We start from the raw sequence: 15,382 nt of genomic DNA, 5'->3' as shown, positions 1-15,382 counted from the left end.
GAGGAGCCTGGTGGGCTATAGTCCATGGGATTGCAAAAGAGTTCCACATGACTCAGTAACTGAGCACATACACGGTTGATTTACAATGCTGTGGTAGTTTCTGGTGTACATGCCAGTGATTTAGTTATATAAGCCAGGTTGGTTTTTAACAAGGCAAATTGATGGGTGAGGTAGAAACAGTAATGAGGTGTGGGAGGCTCTTTTTCCTGAGCTCTTTCCTGGTGAGGTGCTCTTCCCTGTGGAAATCTCCAGAATCCGGGGAAATGGGAAATCTAGAGCTGGTCTGAGCAAAATTATCCTCAAGATTAACTATCTCATTTTGTCATTTCATTTAATTTGTGAGGAATCCTATAGCATAGGGAAGTATAGTCAGCATCTTGTGATCATCTATATTGGAAAAGAAGCAGAAAAAGAATCTATACATACATACATACACATATATATGTAAATGTGGGTTTCCCTAGCTGGCTCAGTGGTGAAGAATCTGCCTGCCAATGCAAGAGATGTGGGTTTCTATCCCTGGGTCAAGAAGATCTGAGAAGGAAATGGCAACCCACTCCAGGATTCTTGCCTGGGAAATCTCATGGACAGAGGAGCCTGGTGGTCTACAGTCCATGGGGTCACAAAAGAGTCAGACACGAATGAGCAACCAAGCAACAACAACGTGTAAATGTGTTAAATATATATACACACACATATATATCTGAATCACTTTGCTGTATACTTGAAAATAATATAATATTGTAAATTTACTATACTTCAGTTAAAAAAAGAAAAAAAAAATACAAGGAATCCGAGGCCCAAGTTGGCAAAGAGACTTTCCCTCATTCACCACACTGGCATCCTCTGACCAGCTCTATGCTCTTTGTATCATATGGTCAGTTGGCTCCTGTTGTTAAACAGCCCCTCAAAGGGCCTTTTCCCCACCAAGGTGACCCCAGGACAAAGCAGTGATGGTGGAGAGACTCCTCAGGATGACTTCTTCATGGCTGCAGATGATCACCTAGAACCCCTCCAACAGTGAGCAGGAATTGGGGGTGGGGGGGAGAGGGGGAATCCTTTGTGATGATGGGAATGCAGAAAACAGATTGTCCCATGTAGAACATGGGCTTCATGCTTTGTAGTAGGCTCAGCTACTGCATTTCATAAGGCGATAATAGTAATAATGAAATCATGGGATGATAATAATAAATCCTTTGAGATGCTGCCAGAGTTGTGAATAGGAGGCTTTAGACACCAGTGGGCAGCTGCTTGGCTAAATGTGGCCCCCAGTTGTCAAGCAGAGACCCACCCTGATACGAGAGAAACAAATCAACAAGGATGTGCAGGGCACACACAGGGCAGAGCTGCTTGGAGGTGAAGGTTTCAGTGGAGACCCCATTTCTGCCTTTGAGAAGTCGCCCAAACGGTCAAATTTGACTTGGAGGCATTAATGGCCCCAGGCACTGCTTTGCATGAATCAGAGATTGAACATCACATGCCCTGGTTGGTTACCCTGGTTTCAACCAAATTGTTGACAGTTGCAAGCATCGTGAAGCTGGACACATCTGAAGGTAGTGTGAGCAGGAAGTTCCGCTAACTTTCTCCTTCCCAAGATGGTTTGGTTTCTTCAGAACTGGAAGGCAGGACTTTTTTACCTCCTGTGTGGGTGCCAGGAATCACTGACTCTCGTCTCAGTCTCCTCATTTGCAGACTAATGATATTAATAATAAGTAAACTACCTCCCTTATTTGGAGGGTTAAATGAAGTAGCTTATTTGCTATGAGATATCTCAGGTGGTGCTAGTGGTAAAGAATGCTTCTGACAGTGCAGGATATGCAAGAGTTGCAGTTTCAATCCTTGGGTTGGGAAGATCCTCTGGAGTAGGAAATGGCAACCCACTCCAGTTCTTGCCTGAGCCTAGCGGGCATTGTCTCCCGTGTGTGACAGTCCATGCGTCCCCAAAGACTCGGACACACATACATACACACATACACACAGATACACATCCTGTGGGGGAATCTTGGTTTATTTTAGTTGTATTTGAGTGAGTGAATGCTAAGCAGTGTGATGAAAGGACAGAAGAGTTTGAATTTCATTCAGCAGTGGAGAGGTTTGCTTTGAGGCATTTGCTTATAAATGTTCATTTTAATGGGAGATGGTCTAGTTCAGTAAAGAAATGGAGTCCTGAATAAACCTTTGACAAAATTCAGCACCCATTTATGATTAAAACTCTTCAAAAAATGGGCATAGAAGGAACCTACCTCAACATGCTGCTGCTGCTGCTAAGTCGCGTCAGTCGTGTCCGACTCTGTGCGACCCCATAGACAGCGCCCACCAGGCTCTGCTGTCCCTGGGATTCTCCAGGCAACAACACTGGAGTGGGTTGCCATTTCCTTCTCCAAAGCATGAAAGTGAAAAGTAAAAGTGAAGTCACTCAGTCTTTTCTGACTCTTCGTGACCCCATGGACTGAAGCCTACCAGGCTCCTTCATCCATGGGATTTTCCAGGCAAGAGTACTGGAGTGGGTTGCCATTGCCTTCTCCACCTCAACATAGTAAAGGCCATATATGATAAGCCTACAGCAAACACTGTTCTCAATGGTGAAAAACTGAAAGCATTCCCCATAAGATCAGGAACAAGACAAGGGTGTCCACTTTCACCACTATTATTCAAACATAGTTTTGGAAGTCTTAGCTACAGCAATCAGAAAAGAAAAAGAAATACAAAGAATCCAGATAGGAAAAGAAGAAGTAAATCTCTCATTGTTTGCAGATGACATGATACTGTACAAAGAAAACTCGAAAGATAGTATCAGAAAATTACTAGAGCTAATAAGTGAATTTAGCAAAGTCACAGGATACAGTCAATACACAGAAATACATAATCACTTGCATTTCTATATACTAACAATGAAAAATCAGAAAGAGAAATTAAGGAATCAATCACATTCACCATTTCAACAAAAAGAATAAAATATCTAGGAATAAACTTACCTAAGGAGACAAAAGAACTGTGCACAGAAAATTACAAGACACTGATGAAAGAAATCAAGGATGACATAAACAGATGGAGAGATATTCCATATTCCTGGGTAGGAATAATCAATAGCATGAAAATGACTATACCTCCAAACGCAATCTACAGATTCAATGCAATCCTTATCAAATTACCAATGGTAATTACCAATGGTGATTTTCCAGAGAACTAGAACAAAAAATTTCACAATTCATATGGAAACATGAAAGACCCTGAATAGCCAAAGAAGTCTTGAGAAAGAAGCATGGAGCTGGAGGAATCAAACTTCCTGATTTTGGATTATACTACAAAGCTACAGTCATCAAGACAGTATGGTACTGACACAAAAACAGAAATACAGACCAAGAACAAGATAGAAAGCCCAGAAATAAACCCATGCGACAAAGGAGGCAAGAATATACAATGGGGCAAAGAGAGCCTCTTCAATAAATGGTGCTGGGAAAACTGGACAGCTACATGTAAAAGAATGAAATTAGAACACTTCCTAACACCACACACAAAGATAAACTCAAAATGGATTAAAGACGTAAATGTAAGATCAGAAAATATAAAACTCTTAGAGGAAAACAGGCAGAACACTTGATGACATAAATCAAAGCAAGATCATCTATGACCTACCTTATAGAGTAATGAAAATTAAAAAAAAAAGTAAACAAGTGGGACCTGATTAAACTTAAAAGCTTTTGCACACTAAAGGAAACTATAAGCAAGGTGAAAAGACAACCCTCAGAATGGGAGAAAATAGCTAATGAAGCAACTGACAAAGGATTAATTTCCAAAATATACAAGCAGCTCATACAACTCAGTACCAGAAAAACAAACAATCTGATCAAAAAGTGGGAAAAAGACCTAAAGAGACATTTCTCCAAAGAAGACATACAGATGGCTAACAAACACAGGAAAAGATGCTCAACATTGCTCATTATTAGGGAAAAACAAATCAAAACTACAGTGAGATATCACCTCACACCAGTCAGAATGGCCATCATCAAAAAGCCCATAAACAATAAATGCTGGAGAGGGTGTGGAGAAAAAGGAACACTCTTGTACTACAGGTGGGAATGTAAATTGATACAGCCACTATGGAAGACATTATGGAGATTCCTTAAAAAACTAGGAATAAAATCACCATATGACCCAGCAATCCCACTCCTAGGCATATGCCCTGACGAAACCAAAATTGAAAAAGACACATGTATCCCATTATTCATTGCAGAACTATTTTACAATAGCTAGAACATGGAAGCGACCTAGATGCCCATTGACAGATGAATGGATAAAGAAGTTGTGGTACATATAGACAATGGAATATTACTCAGCCATAAAAAGAACACATTTGAGTCAATTCTAATGAGGTGGATGAACCTAGAGCCTATTATATAGAGTGAAGTAAGTCAGAAAGAGAAAGATGAATATCATATACTAATGCATATATACAGAATCTAGAGAAATGGTACTGAAGAATTTATTTGCAGGGCAGCAATGGAGAAACAGACATAGATAATAAACTTATGGGCATGGGGAGAGGGGAGAAGAGGGTGAGATATATGGAAAGAGTAACATGGAAACTTATATTACCATATGTAAAATAGATGGCCAACAGGAATTTGCTGTGTATGTCAGGAGACTGAAACAGGGACTCTGTCAACCTAGAGGCCTGGGAAGGGGAGGAAAATGGGAAGGAGGCTCAAAAGGGAGGGGATATATGTATACATATGGCTGATCATGTTGAGGTTTGACAGAAAACAACAAAATTCTGTAAAGCAATTATCCTTCTATTAAAAAATAAATAAAATTTAAAAATCTAATCAAAGGTCATGAACCTTAAAAAATAAAAAAATGGAGTCCTGGATGGTTAAACTGACTTCCCTGCACTAATATCATTCGCGGAATAATCCTCAGAGCTGGGGTCAGAACCCAGGCCCCCATTCCTAAACTTACAGAATCAGCCAGGCTTGTGCTGAAGGCCTGAGCTGCTGTGCTGTGTGCTTAGTTGCAGTCCGACTCTTTGTGACCCTCTGGACTGCAGCCTCCAGGTTCTGCTGTCCATGGAATCTTCCAGGCAAAAATACTGGAGTGGGTTGCCATGTCAAAGGTCAAGCGAGAACAAAGGAGACCATGATGGTGGGAATTACCTGTCAACAGAATGCCATGACATAGATTCGCAGTGTTCTCTGAATGAGATGTGTCCCCCAAGCACTGTGACTGTAGCGCAGGGTGCTGTCTCCAGGGTGATGGCAGCGGTGTGAGGCCTTGGCCACCAGCTGCTCCCCCGAAGCTTTCCCAGCTGCTGCTCAGACCAGTGCTGTGGTGGGGGAGCCCCGTGGTGGGTATTCCAAGAGCGCAGATTCCTTACAGGACGGGGCAAAGCAGGTCAAAGGCAGAACAGTTGAAGCTATTTGGGAAACAGGTGGGAACAATGAAAAATTCATTTGGTTAAAAGTGGGCTTAAGTCAACACAGAAGTCGTCCCAGTTGCTTGGTTTGAGAAGACAGTCCATGCAGTGCCTAAAAGCTTTCCTTCCTTTCTCCCTCCCACCCTGCCTCCCTCCTTTGTTTTCTTTCCTTTTTTGTTCTCTTCCCTTCTTTTTTCTCTTCCTCTTCTTCCCCTAGTCCCCCTTCCCCCTTTCTCTCCTCTCTGTCTCTCCCTCCCTTCCTCCTTTCTTGTTCTTTGTTCTTTTTAAGTTTACATGCGAGGCTTGCTCAGAATTTAAAAGAAACTAAAAAAGTGAACTCTCTGAAGAGATAACTAAATGAAAGTTGCTTACTAATTAGTTGATTAAAAAAAAAAATCCTGTCCTATAACAAGAGGACTTGATTTCCATGTGGGGTTGGGGGCAGTGGTGGGGGGTGGGTGGGGGGAAGAGATTAGTCAAATGTAAGGGAAACTAAACTTTAGCAGGTCCCCTGGCCTGGATCAGCTCCATGCTTTCACGCATGTTTTCGTTTAATCCTCTCAAAACTTCCTTGCCCGCCACCATTGGATGATAAACTCTTCAGTGGCAGGGGGAGTCTTCCTTGTCTTTGGTATTCTGTCCCAGATTTCAGCATTCAGATTGTTATTTTAAAAAATGTAGCTTATGTCTTTTTTGTCTCTGCTCTACTTCATTTTGTTTTGTTTTGTTTTCTTTTTTTCTACTTCATTTTGAAGGGGACATATTCTCTAAAAGATTTAATTTTACAATTATAATTATTTGAAAAACTTTATATTTCTGGTATAAATATTGACATAAGTTCAAATATTGTATCATTCTTTTGAACACATCCAATGAAACTTAATCCACAGCAATTTGACATTTGTCACTCTCTTTAAAAGAATATGAAAGCGAGCTTTTCTAAACAGTTGGAATTTTGTAATGTTCTTTATTTTTTAAACTTGTATTATTCTGTTTCATTTCTCACAACAAATTTTACCCTAAAGAGTACATTATCTTTGAAAATATTTTATTACCCTATCAGATTTTGCTACAACATAATATAAATATCCCAAGATGGAAATTAAATTTAAGAACTTTCTAATTAAAAATTAAATAAAAATTATTTTAATTTCCTGAGACTTACAGAGCTAAAATTAAAATTTTTCCTTTGGACTATAGCTCTCCAGGCTCCTTTGATAATTCTATCATTACAATTATTACTAGTACAGACTTACTCAAAATAGCATAAATATATTGCAAATAATATTACTAAATGTAAAAATTAATATTTATTGGAAATGCATCTCTCATGAGATTGATAGGGCTTTAAACATTTTTTCTTGGGTTCATGCATCCATGGGTAGATATTGCTAACTGTGAGCGTGGAGGTTTAGCATCAACTCCCCACCCCCCCCCCCCACCCCCCACCATTTATAGATATGAACACTGAGAACATTTGTTCACGTAAATAAGAAGATGGGAATGGAAGGAATTTTATGGTGGTGATCTCTCACAATTCTTTGATTCACGTCTGATTTTATGCCAGAAGTTAAATAGTATCTTGTTATCAAAATTATTATTAATGATCCATCACTCACATCTTGTTGAGGTTCTCCTTTCAATTTTGTTGAAAACTATGAAATGGGAACTTTACTTGCAGAAGAGCTTGTTACTTGGTTATTTTGCTGGGAGAGGCCCTGAGTGTCTGGGCACATTCTTGCCAAACGTGCCAAGAATGTGAGGCTCTGTCTGCTTTTTATCCAGACCACTTCACAGAGCAGTGAGCAACCTTGAGATGAGGTAAGATCTCTATCCAGATGAAGAGAAAGACTGCTTCTGCTTGCTATGAAAATCTCAAATCCTCTAAGCTCAAGGTGCTACAAACCCACAGTGTACACAGAGTGCATCTGAGTCCATCCATCTACTTGTATTGCCCCCATGCGACTTGGAGCACACAGGGAATCAATGCAAACCAACATAATGCTCATGCTTCTTGCTGTGCCAAGAGCGATGAAGGTCAGCCTCTGACCCATGAGTTTCATGGATTTGCCAGCATTTGTGAAACCTTTAACAGACTAGTTCATCAGGTTTCAGTAGAGTAAAACCCCAGATCCTTCACAGACCTTTGTGTATTATGTTTAACTTCTGAGAAGAATATCAGGAAGACTTTACCATGGCTCACTGAATGACTGTTAATTGTAGCATTCACTCTTTTACATGGAGGCACTCTGTTTACTACAATCCAAAGTGTTAGAAAAATCCAAAACTTGTTAACTTCAATGCACCCTTGTCAATATATTTTTGAAAAACACTTTAAAGCTCTTACCATGTAACTTTATTTTTTTCATATACGGTCTTATTTTATTTTTTAATTTATTTATTTTAATTGGAGGTTAATTACTTTACAATATTGTATGGCAACCCACTCCAGTATTCTTGCCTGGAAAATCCCATGGACGGAGGAGCCTGGTGGGCTACAGTCCACAGGGTAGCAAAGAGTCGGACATGACTGAGCGACTTCACCTTCACCTCATCTTGCCATACATCAACATGAATCCACCACAGGTATACACGTGTTCCCCATCCTGAACTCCCTTCCCTCCTCCCTCCCCATACCATCCCTCTGGGTCATCCCAGTGCTCCAGCCCCAAGTATCCAGTATCACGCATCGAACCTGGAATATACATATTCATCAAAAATTTGGAGCCATAGATTTAGCTCATTCAGTTTGGAGGATGTCTGCCATTAATGCTTGATTGGCAAAGCCAGTCTTTATAATCAAACCCATCAGCCAAAGTAAACTTGAGTGAGTGAGTGTTGTATGCTCAGCCCTGTCTGACTCTTTCTGACCCCATGGACTATAGCCCCCCAGGCTCCTTTGTCCATGGGATTATCTAGGCAAGAATACTGGGGAGGTTTGCTGTTTCCTTCTCCAGGGGATCTTCCCGACCCAGGGATTGAACCCTTATTTCCTGGATCTCCTACACTGGCAGGTGGATTCTTTGCCACTGAGTCACGTGGGAAGCCCCAAATAAACTTATTCAATATCATATATCTGTCTTTATTTTTGTGTCTCAGGGTACAAAAGCATGCAAACAGGCGTCTAAACTGGAGGGAGAGTCCAGATGACTGCCTTTTACATTTTTTCAATCACAATGTAAACTCAACTTAAAAAAATCATTCACTGTTGTACATTAAAAAAAAAATATTTAATTCATTTGTTCAGTTGCACTGGGCCTTAGTTGCAACACGAAGAATTTTTCTGTCTTTGTTGAGGCATGCAGGTCCTTTAATTATGGCATGAGAACTCTTACTTTCCGCACATGGGATCTCATTCCTTGACCAGGGAACGAACCTCAGGCTCCCTGCATTGAAAGCTTGGAGTCTTAGCCACTAGACCACCAGGGAGGTCACTGGATTTCACTGTTTTGAATTAGACTTTTTCTTAAAGTAATGGAGTGAGAGTTTCACATCTCCCTAATTCCATCAGGGAGACATCCCACGGGTATAAATAAACCACATTTCTATCCATGTATGATGCTAAATCTGAGTGAACTCCGGGAGATGGTGATGGACAGGGAGGCCTGGCGTGCTGCGATTCATGGGGTCTTAAAGAGTTGGACACGACTGAGTGACTGAAGTGAACTGAACTGAACTGAACTGATGATGCTAAAGCTGAAACTCCAGTACTTTGGCCACCTCATGCAAAGAGTTGACTCATTGGAAAAGACTCTGATGCTGGGAGGAATTGGGGGCAGGAGGAGAAGGGGACGACAGAGGATGAGATGGCTGGATGGCATCACTGACTCGATGGACATGAGTCTGAGTGAACTCCGGGAGTTGGTGATGGACAGGGAGGCCTGGCATGCTGTGATTCATGAGGTCGCAAAGAGTCAGACACAACTGAGTGACTGAACTGAACTGAACTGAACTGATGTTAGTATTTTATTAATAATTAATGTATTTAAAATGAATAAAAATTAAATTTGGAAAATGGTGCAGGCAGAGGGCACATATAATTTTACTGTACACAAAGTAGAATAGCACCCATGGTTTGGCCTTGTACCCAAGGGAATGTCAGTAGTACTAGCAGAGGGCTGTGGTAGGTTGTACACTTATTTGTGATAAATGAAACTCTCCCGGAGGAGTCTCAGAAATTTTGGTGTAATGGGGAGAGTTGTAGGAAATTAAAGTTCTGCTGAGCACGTGGGGAAGGGCAAGTGCCATGACATTTGGGTTAATGACACCCCATTTGTCACCACATTCCAATGTATGAGAGCGTCCAGTGGAAACTTAGGTTACACATAAAAACCTTAGTTCTTTGGAGCAGCAACTGCTGAAACCTCTTCCTTCTTCCCTATCAGCTGCCTCTTGAATTACCTCCCCCAGGGCCCTCCTTCATTTCATAAAAGGCTAGGGCTGGGATGTATCATGTTTGCAATGCTTCGGAGGGAAGCAAGCCTTTTTCTTTTTTCCAAAGCAAACACTGGAATGTTCCCTCTAAACCCTTTGATGGACTAATTGAGATAGATCTCCAGGACTCCTGGGATTTGAAGGAGGACTAAGAGGTGGTCCTCACAATGGCCATGGGAAAAGGATGAGAATAGAAAATGATGGCGTCTCACATATCGTTAAAGAACATTTTGCCTATTCAATATATTCAAATGTATTATTTGAATATTCAGGGGCCCCCAACCTCCAGGATTTAATGCCTGATGATCTGTGGTGGAGCTGATGTGATCATAATAGAAATAAAGTGCACAATAAATGTAATGCACTTGAATTATCCTGAAACCATTGTGCCCCACCCCTCCCCCACCTCACTGTAGTCTGTGGAAAAATTGTTTTCCACGAAACTTGTCCTTGGTGCCAAAAATGTTGGGGACCACTAAATATACATAATCTGACTTATTTCCAGGTTAAAATGTACAGTTGAATAATTGACTTATTTTACGTTTTCCTCTTTATTAAGGTATGATTGACAAATAAAAATAGTGTATCTATAGGTTGTACAACATGATTTGTTAGAGCACTTGAATGATTGATTTAGTCAACTTTTGTTGGCATCATACTATTAAGAGAAATCAAATTTCACTATATTAACAAGTTAATTCATTCCTGCCCCCGCCCCCCGATTTATAAGAATTGAGAGTCTTGGAAAGATTTCGCTTGTAAATTAGATTATAGTGTTCATGAGACAAATCAAATGTATTAAATTCATAAATAAAAGTTAAAATGTTTAAGGGACTTTAATTAAGTAGGTTAGTTCCAAAATCATAAACCAAGGCCCCTTGAAAAGTGATAGCTAAAAACTGCTAAATTCATAGACAGAATAAGATTTGTAAGCTGAACACGAGAGCTGGATGAACTTTTGTTTTATTTGTGGTTGTTTTTGAGTTTTCTTTTTTCATATGTAACTTCAATAAATTCAACAATAATTTAAAATAGCAAATAAAATAAAATAAAATGATGATTTTTCTCCATGGGTGGGGAACCAGCCATCCCACCTGTTCCCAGCTCAGCCCTGCCCTCAGAGCCCAAGGCTGGCAGGTTGCCTAGTTAATGTTTAAAACAAAAACCTGTTGAACAGAAAGAAAGTCTTTGAAAGTACTGAAGGCCCCCTCCTAAATCTCCCCTGGGTAAAGAACACTGGATGCATTATTTCCAGTAACTCTTGGTGAAAAGGCATCGGCTTCTCAGGGAAGGTATTACTGGTATTTAGGTCAGGAAAAATAAAGTTCTCAGGAAGCGCCTAGAAGTTTAGGGCAAGGGAGCGGGCACTGAGAAGACGAATGGGCCCCAAACACCAGTGGGTCCAAAGAGGGTCTTGGGTCCTTTGGAAGTAAACCAGCCAGAAGGTTTGCCATGAGCTGGGTCCACACAACAGCTGGGGTCAGCCAGACTGATTTCTGAGAAAGGCCGTCCTGTCAGCAACACTGGAAGAATGTTTTGGAATTTTGTTTAGAAGTGGTTAATGTATGCAGCACGAGGGAAAAACTAAGTAAATATTTGACGTTCAGCTTGTGATCTGGAGGAGAGGAGGCAATGGAGGATTCTCCTGAAATAAAGGGTATTTTATCTGGAATTGTTTGATAATAATGAAAGAACTTGTAATGGAATGTCCACGCCCCTTCATTTTCAGTGTGGGGTGTTCTGAGGGACGCCCTACTTTCTCTACTCTGCTAAGAGGTAGAGGTGGCCCCCTTAGGGAGTATAAATGTCTGGGGTATAACAGGGATTGACCTCACTGGGGGACAAGTAACTAGTTATTGGAGGACCTTCACCTGGAGTGTCATGTTCCCACAAACAGTGTCTGGAGAGTGGATGGGCAAGGTTTTGGTGCACAGAAAGGACAATGGCTAAAATATAAACTCAGCATTTGTTTGTGGATGTATCCTAAGTGCTCAGACCAGTGTTTGCTACATGAATGGCTTTGCTCACATGACGGGAGGGACCGCCTGCTAAGGCCAGTACAGCCTCTGGATGCAAGGGTGCTTCTCGCCGAGGTGGCTTTCCCGGTGCCCTGCATCTGCCTCCTCCAGGCCATGTCTCTCTTGCCCTTCCTCTCAGCCTTCTCACACTAAAAGTCAACTAAAAAAATGTTGCTTCTATCCCTTTTTCCAACTGACATTTCTGCTTCCTGTTTAGCTGACCCAATCCCTAGGTATACCCCCTCCAAAAGGGATCTATCTTTATAGTTTTCAGATGAATAAAAGGAGACAAAAAGCACAATTTCATAGTCTATCCAGATATTTGCAACGGGGCAAATAAATGATCTGCGTGTGAAGTGTGACTATCTATCACCTCTGCGTGCTCCCAACCTGTACTTCTGAAAATTCTTAGGGAGCAGAGATGCTATTTATAAGATATTTGGTGGCATAGAAGAAGTGATGAATCTTTATTCCATAAGAGATAAACACTTGGCCCAGCAGCAGCCAGGTTGATGTGTCATGCTATATCCCATGATGGAACAGAATCGAGGGGCAGGAAAGCAGATAGGATATGCAATTTCTTCTTCTTTGTGGTTCATTCATTAATTCGACAAATACTTATGGCACCGACTCTGCCCCAGGCATTGTTGCTGGAAACCTGGATGCAGTGGTAAAGAACCCTATTTTTCTGGAGCTTAAAGTTTTTCTGGGAAATTAGGTGTTTTCTACCTAGGTGAGAGGACAGAGAGAGGAGTTAAGAGATAGCTAGATTTGTTGCAATCTATGAATTCTTCCAAAGAAGTATAAAAATAGAAGGCTAGTAGCATTTTTGATGCTAAATTAGCCTGATGTAACCCAGTTGCTCAGTGGTAAGAGATCTGCCTGCCAATGCGGATGTGGGTTTGATCCCTGGGTCGGGAAGATACCCTGGAGAAAAAAACAGCAACCCACATCAATATTCTTGCCTGGGAAATCCCATGGACAGAGGAGCCTGGCGGGTTCTCTGCGACAGTTCATGGGGTCGCAAAAGAGTTAGACATGATTTAGCAACTCCAAAATGACAAACAAATAAACAAAAAAGGAAGGTTATATTAACCCTAGGAGAGATCTAACTGGACCACAGGAAAAGAATTAAGAATGATACATGAAACATTTTTCTAAGAAAATCTGGGAGTATGTCAGGGTATGTTTTTAAGGTCAGTTTTAATGTTGCAACTACTAATATACATCTTCCTAGCTTATTTCTTTAAAAAAATTTTTTATGTGGACCATTTTTAAAGTCTTTATTGAATTTGTTAAAATATTGCTTTTGTTTTATATTTTGGTTTCTTGGCTATGAATCAGGCAGGACCTTATCTCTCAGACCAGGGATCAAACCCGCACCCCTGGCATCAGAAAGTGAAGTCTTAACCACTGGACCACCAGGGAATTTCCTTTTCCTAGCTTATCTGCGATTGTACTTGCAGAAAGCCAAAGTGGATACTCTATGCTGTTTGGATGGCAAGATCAGAGAGGGTGGAGCCCATTCATCTCTCCCCTCCTCACACACAGAACATCTGCTTCCTTATAACAGGGAGCACACCTCCCAAGCCCGCACAGACACAGGAGGGCTGCACGGGGCTGAGCTGATGGCTGAAACCAAAGAAGCCCCAGACCTGTGGTTGAAGCAGCTGCACGAGCCATAAATTGTTTGTAGAAGCGGCCTAAGTGGCTGTCTAAGGGGATGGGGCAACAGGAGCAGCTACAGTCAGGACTGATTTCCCTTTGGTTTCTCCATCCAGCTCAGAGTTGCAGGATTCTAGGTTCTTTTCCAGCGAAGGCAATGGCACACCACTCTAGTACTCTTGCCTGCAAAATCCCATGGATAGAGGAGCCTGGTTGGCTGCAGTCCATGGGGTCGCTGAGTTGGACACGACTGAGTGATTTTACTTTCACATATTGGAGAAGGAAATGGCAACCGACTCCAGTGTTCTTGCCTGCAGAATTCCAGGGACGGGGGAGCCTGGTGGGCTGCCGTCTCTGGCATTGCACAGAGTCGGACACGACTGAAGCGACTTAGCAGCAGCAGCAGCAGGTTCTTTTCTGGAGACAGAAATACAAAAGCTGGGCTTCTTTTGGATTCCTTTAGTCAGGGCAGGGCAGGCAAGCTCCCTTCCTCTTTGTGTGTGGTTCTACTCTTGGGCTGATTTCCATTTCCGAGAGAGCACTGAAGGTCCTCAGCCTTGTGCGGCTGATAAAGCAGCCCATCTCTAGGTCTTCTAGGGCTCTTCTCCTGTTGGTCTTTATAGCATAGTATATGTCCAATGAGCTGACTCTTTGGAAAAGACCCTGATGCTGGGAAAGAAGGAATGCAAGAGGAGAAGGGGATGGCACAGGATGAGATGATTAAATGGCATTACTGACTCAATGGACATGAATGTGAGCAAACTCTGGGAGGTGATGGAGGACAGAGGAGCCTGACATTCTGCAGTTCATGGGGATGCTGAGTCAGACATGACTTAGCAAGAGAACGACAACAACATATCGTTTCACAGGTGAGAGAAAGCAGCGCTGAGCATTTGTCTCAGCTTCATTTTCTTCCCTTGCAGACTACAAATAAAACCTTGGTAATCAAGTGGGGTTCCATGCCTGTCCCCAGGGGAGGGCCATATACCACATGTGGCTGTCTCCTTCTGGACATTTTGGTCTCAGCTGATACATCATTGCCTGAGAAGGACCTTCCCTTAATATTTAAATATGCTCCCTTGTCCCTCCTATCACATCATCTTTTACTTTTAGTTATTGGTGTCTCTCACTATCTGAAGTCGGCTGTTCATTTATGCTTTACTTGTATATTGATGGTCTTCTCCAACAGAATGGAATCCTTATGGGAATGGAGACTTTAACTGCCTGATTTAATCTCCTGCCTGTGCCTGTCACGTAGTGGGTCCTCATCATCACCCAGTCACTTCCTGGGTGCCTCAGCAGTAAAGAACCCACCTGTCAGTGCAGGAGAGGAAGGAGACATGGATTTGATCCCTGGGTCAGGAAGATCCTGTGGAGGAGGGCATGACAACCCACTCCAGTATTCTTGCCTGGCAAATCTCATGGACAGAGGAGCCTGGTGGGCTACAGTGCATGGGGTCCCAAAGAGCTGGACACGACTGAGCATGCATGTGCACACACCAATTACCCATCTGCTTGTGACCCTTCACTTTTTCCCATCTTAGAGGGAGTTAAGGTCTTGTATTTCGATAACCTACAAGGCCCTCCAAGCTCCATCTCTCAAGCACCACTTGCCTCTCAAGTACCACCTCTCTGAGCTCGCTTTCTTTCTTACTCCACTCTGGTCAGACTGGTTGGGTCATTACACTGGGCGTGCCAAGAAGATGCCTTTCTCACGCTCTTACACCTGCTGTTTGCTTGCCTGGAGCCCTCTGACCTGACACATCCATGGGGTTGTTTCTTCATTGCTTCATATCTTTATCTGATGTCTTCCCTCCCTTCCTATCACAGCCGTTAGTCCCACGCTGGCATT

Source organism: Ovis canadensis, chromosome 20 (genome assembly GCF_042477335.2).
Source record: "Ovis canadensis isolate MfBH-ARS-UI-01 breed Bighorn chromosome 20, ARS-UI_OviCan_v2, whole genome shotgun sequence".
Taxonomy (NCBI): Eukaryota; Metazoa; Chordata; class Mammalia; order Artiodactyla; family Bovidae; genus Ovis; species Ovis canadensis.
Note: the sequence above shows the minus strand (reverse complement) of the source record.